Raw genomic sequence first — 6,000 nt, forward strand, 5'->3', positions numbered from 1 at the left:
TCGTCTAACAAGCAATAGTCCACCGCATGCTTTCGATATGATTGAACACCCCTGACCAAACTTTGATTGTTCCGTAAGAAGGTCGAGAGAACAAGAGTCTGTGTACCAGCAGCCCCACAGTCAATTGAGCATCCCAAGCCATCCCCCCCTCGCCCCAGGGATGGCTCCTTACGGCTGACAAAGGTTGGTTACCTGAAGACCGAGCTGACGCTTGAACAACAACGGGGTTGCTTTCCGCATGTATGGCTACATGATTGACCACAGGGCTTCCTTCTATGCGTTTAGGGGGTGGGCCTGCAACACGGGGACGTTTACTGTACGTAATCTCTTCCTTATCGTCCAGACTCCTCTTCTGTGCAGCATTGGAGACAGAATTCAGACCTTGACCATACTTTTGCCTGAATTGGGTTATCCTTTCGAGAACGCTCTCTCTCTCCCTTTGTTATGGTCACTCAGGATAAGGATCGACACCACTTCAGCCTGGATGAGGTTGATAACGTCCATCTCACCTAAGGCGCAGTCAAAAAGCTTCCCATTGAAAAGCAGCATGTGTATCATCATGTATACCCCGCAATCAAACGCAGAATACCCCCTAGCTTGCCATTTAAATTTGACATTGACAAATTTAAACCCGACGACCTTTGAACCTCTGACAAACCCTTTAGACTCCAGATACTCGCCCATTAAATCACACTGTAAAAAGAATTTCAAAAAAATAGTCAATTTAAAAACAATGTTTACAATTCCAGAATACATATACACTAAAGAACAAATTAAGGTATGTTATTTATAATTATTACCGCAATACGCGAAATTCCAAAATATGGAAGCTTCTCAAAATCATCGTCGTAGCGACGGTTGTCCAAATACTCTATCTGCTCAGATACGAAGTTTATGCATGCACAGCTGTAATGATCATTATTGCCAGATAAGACCGGGATGAAGACCTGGCGGATGTGACAACAAAGACATAAAAGATACACTCAGTAAAATTTCACATTTACACTTTCAATAATTCGTCACATTTACAGTCTCTGTGTCATGACATTTACACTTTCCATATATTCACATTTACACTTTATATGTCATGACATTTACACTTCATATTTAGTCACCTTTACACTCCCTATGTCATGACATTTACACTTTCTATATAATCACATTTACACTTTATATGTCATGACATTTACATTTACACTTTCTATATAATCACATTTACACTTTCTATATACTCACATATAATCACATTTACACTATACATCATGACATTTACACTTCACTATGTCTCACATTTACACTTCCTATGTCATGACATTTATACTTTACATATATTCACATTTACACTTTAGATGTGTTGACATTTACACTTCCTATTTAGTCACCTTTACACTCTCTATGTCATCAAATTTACACTTTCTATATAATCACATTTACACTATACATCATGACATTTACACTTCACTATGTATCACATTTACACTTCATATTTCATGACATTTACACTTCACAATATCTCACGACATTTACAGTTCACTATGTCTCACGTTTACACTTCATATGTCATGACATTTACACTTTACATATATTAACATTTACACTTTATATGTGCTGACATTTACACTTCCTATTTAGTCACCTTTACACTCCCTATGTCATCACATTTACACTTTCTATGTAATCACATTTACACTATACATCATGACATTTACACTTCACTATGTATCACATTTACACTTCTTATTTCATGACATTTACACTTCACAATATCTCACGACATTTACAGTTCACTATGTCTCACGTTTACACTTCATATGTCATGACATTTACACTTTCTTCTTAATCACATCGAGGCATTTACACTTTCTGTGAAAATCACACATACACTTTCTGTGTGATGACATTTACACTTTCTGTGTGATTACATTTACACTTCACAATAGGTCACATTTACTCTTACCATATCAGATCCAAGTTGAAATGGAGACAAACAGGATTGAATCCAAGCATCCCACCCACCAGATTTCGTCCTTTTTTTCAAGAACAATTCCTTTCTTCTTGGCTTTCCAAATATCCAGTATGAGTACTACTGTTCAAAGGAAGGCAGCGCTATTAAATTTAGACACTTACGTTACAATTAAATTGGAACTATACAAATTGCATTGAGTGAGGATAGGACAAGTACGGTGTGACTAAGCCCGAAGAAACAACGAGAGGATGCAATCGGTGCGGTTTGGTCATACATCATCTTATTGATTAGTAGGCACCAACAATCGATTCTGAGAAGACATAACTTCCTGTCCAGGTTCAAGGGTTAACATGTCTTCCCGTGACACGAAGAAAAAGTCTGAAAATACTACCAATTCTTCCCTACAAAAAAAGAAAAAAATATATAAGGCGAACATGATTACGACAACATATAAGTATTAATATGTTTGACATAGAAATTAATCGACTCACCCTTTAAACCAAGCTTCTGATTTGTTAAATACGTAGTCCAGGACGTATTTCTTTTCCTTAAAAACAGCCCTAAATAATTTCTTATTCAGCTGCAGGTCTACAGTAACAAAGCCCTGCTCGGGCATGGGTTCCCCACAATCCATGGTGCAAGTCAGGTTCTCAGGGACCACTTCCATGCACTGTAAGGGCTCAGTTGAATGAAATAGGAAAGGGTGGTGATCCATGTTACTCCGGGGGACATAAATTTCCCGACCATCCGCAGGAACAGCTGGTTCATAAGGGCCTGCCGCATCAGTCATTCCAAAATCCTCACCTGGAACCCCCTTAAATGCCTCAGCTAGCTCTACAGTAGATACAAACGTACACTAAAATTCCGGCAACTTAAACTCAGAGGAGGGTGCTTCAACAACCACCTTATCTGCTCCCTCTACAACATCCATGGGCTTGTCATCATTCTGAAATGAACCAGGACAAGCGGGTTGTGCAGTAGGGCGTTCACCTTGCTCGTTGACCATGCCACTACCACTCTCTAACCCTTCTGCGATGCATCTTCACGGGCTGTGGTCGAAACAACGCCAGGTTCACCATCCGGTACTTTCGTACCACTAACTTGGGGTCGGTCAATGGGCTGTTCCACTCCCGGTGCACCGCTAACATCCACAGCCTCACCAGGCACTAGTCCAACCACCAGTGGTTCGGGCCCACGGCAGGGCCCCTGATCTTGAGGCGGCTCCATGTCCATGCCCTGCACAGCCTCGTCCTGGTCTATCGGTGCACCGTTAACATCCACAGCCACGCCAGGCACTAATCCAACCACCAGTGATTCAGGCCCACGACGGGGCCCCTGATCTTGAGGCGGCTCCATATCCATTCCCTGCACAGCCTCGTCATGTTCTCTCGGTGCACACCGCTGTCTAACAATTTATTCAGCGCGTTATCAATATCAGTTGTCGCTATAAATTTCAACTGAAATGAAGATGAACCATCTTCAATTGACGGGACTACCACATCCGCATCCGCCTTGTTCGCTACTTTTGAATAAGACGTCTCCCCTTCACCAGTAACAGGCCCCTGTTCTTGAGCCAGCTCCATATCCATACCCTGCACAATCTCATCCTCACCTATCTGTACGCAGCCCTCTTCCGCTTCACCACCACCATCACCAATATCTGTCAAACCTTGCAGCGCTTTCTCAATATCAGCAGTCGAAATAAATTTTAGTTGAACTGAAGATGAACCATCTTCAGTTGACGGACCTACCACATCCGCATCAACCTTATTCGTTGCTTCTGACTTACACTTCTCAACAACATGTTCAGCTTTCTCAGGGGCACCACTAGTGTCAGGCACTTCCCCTCCTAAACTTTCCTGCTCCTCGTTCAATGAGGGCTTTGTGTAAGCTTCTTCAACTTCATCCGGGCTATAAATTTTCTCTAGAATCTGTCGATCCGTTAATTGAGTCAAGTCGTCGGTTAAATCTAGCCCACATTCCTCTTCCTCTCGTCGACAGGCTTCGTTAAGTTCGGCGGTGTTGTAGAAATCGGCGGTCTCCATTACCGTGACATAGCCGCATCACCCGCTTTATCACCCAAATCGAATCTTTCGCAAGTGATACAGGCTTTACGATGAGCCGTAAACTCGAACTTAGGAACCTTGGTCTTTTTTTCTTGCTTGCCTTTGTTTTTTCTTGGCCACCTTCCCAACATCCGACAATGAGGAGCGTTATCATTATACTTCTTCAATTGGGAAGCTAAATTTCCAACTTTTTCAACATATTCCTTCACCTTTGCACCTTCAAAAAAAGCTTGCGTCGCTTGTGACGGAACAAGATCGGTTGAAGAAGTAGCACCGTTGTTAAATTCTTAAGCATTGCATTTGCATCCGTATACCAGGAATAGAAGGCCACGGCGTTCCTTTGAATCTTCAAGTACAGCTCGTGTACACCCTACAATTGGTAACAAAAAAAGATTTAAGAGTCTAGATACACAAAATATACCTGCTCAATATATATATATATATATATATATATATATATATATATATATATATATATATATAGAGAGAGAGAGAGAGAGAGAGAGAGAGAGAGAGAGAGAGAGAGAGAAGAGATCAAGTGAGTCCACCCAATTTCATTGAGTCCCTAAGTCCTCTTTAGGGCCATTGAAAAGATGAGATGAGGGGTTGAGATTGGAAGGGAAAAGGGAGGGATTAGTGCTAAAATTAGGGGATTAATCCTAATTAATCACTTTCCCTCACTACCTTCACTAATCAAACCCTAATTTCACTATAAAACCCTTCTTTTTCCACCCACTTCTCTCTCATCTCACAATTATCCTCCCCCTCATCTCTCTAAAAACCAAAAAAATCTCAAATCCTCTCAAAAATCCAACAAAATTCAAAAACCAAATAATTCAAAAAAATTTTCCCCCTCTTCCTCACCTACCCGACCCCACGTCCACCTCCACCGCCACCTACCCACGCCCACCACCACACGCCCCCACTACCACTCCGGCGACATTGCTCCACCCCAAACCAACTCTACGACCGCCACCACCTCACTAGCCACCGCCTTCTTCCTCTCCAACAACCGCCCACAACAACACCTCGACCCGACACCATATTAGCCCACAACAACACCCCATATTACCACAACAACCGTCACCTCATATTTCTAAACCCGACCCACCGCCGCCACCACCACCACCCAAAAAAAAAACTGCAGCCTCCTCTTTCCAGATCCACGACAACCACCCCACGACAACCACCAGACAACCCCGCGACCGACAACCACCACGACAACCCCACGACCCACAACTCACGACACCTTCTCCCGACGACCATAACACCACCACCAGATCTGCCTCTCTACCTCCATTAAACTGGATCTCAGGCCACCACTGCCGCTCCTCCACTCACCACTCACGGCCACCACTGCCGCTCCTCCTCTTTTCCTCTTTTTTTTTTCTCTGTGATTTTGAAATAAGAAGTAGTTGGTGGTTTTGGTTCAACATTCACGTGGGAATGTGTAGTGTTTTTTTTTTTTTTTTTTTTTTTATCATTTTCTTTATTTTTTGGAAATGAGAAAGTGTTTGGTGGGTGGGGTTCAACATCACGTGAATGTGTAGTGTTTGTTTGTTTTTTTTTTTTTTTTTTTTTTTTTTTTATCATTTTCTTTATTTTTGGAAATGAGAAGTGGTTGGTGGGTGGGGTTCAACATTCACGTGAATGAGTCCTGATTTTGTTTGTTTTTAATTTTTTTTTTTTTGATGATTTCGAATATCGTCTATATATTTAAAATCGTATTATCATGATTTTTATTGTTAGATCTAATAAATATATTTATTATACTCATATTTCTTTACATTTACACTCGTATTTCATTACATTCACACTTATATTTCTTTACATTTACACTTGTATTTCTTTACATTTACACTTATATTTAATTTCTTTACATTTACACTCGTATTTCTATACATTTCCACTCATGTTTCTTTACATTTACACGCATTTTTCAGATTTACACTCACATTTCTTTACATT

The 6,000-nt window shown here is 41.2% G+C and overlaps 1 long non-coding RNA gene across 1 annotated transcript; it reads right to left on the reverse strand.

The window, feature by feature from the left end:
• Nucleotides 1–620: 620 nt before the first annotated feature.
• On the reverse strand, nucleotides 621–2,012 carry LOC141621414 (uncharacterized). The gene is made up of 3 exons (XR_012532309.1): nucleotides 1,958–2,012; nucleotides 801–906; nucleotides 621–693 (listed from the first exon to the last, which is right to left on the reverse strand). It is a non-coding gene; the product is annotated as an uncharacterized LOC141621414 (long non-coding RNA).
• Between the last annotated feature and the right edge of the window lie 3,988 nt (nucleotides 2,013–6,000).

This window comes from Silene latifolia, chromosome X (genome assembly GCF_048544455.1).
Source record: "Silene latifolia isolate original U9 population chromosome X, ASM4854445v1, whole genome shotgun sequence".
Taxonomy (NCBI): Eukaryota; Viridiplantae; Streptophyta; class Magnoliopsida; order Caryophyllales; family Caryophyllaceae; genus Silene; species Silene latifolia.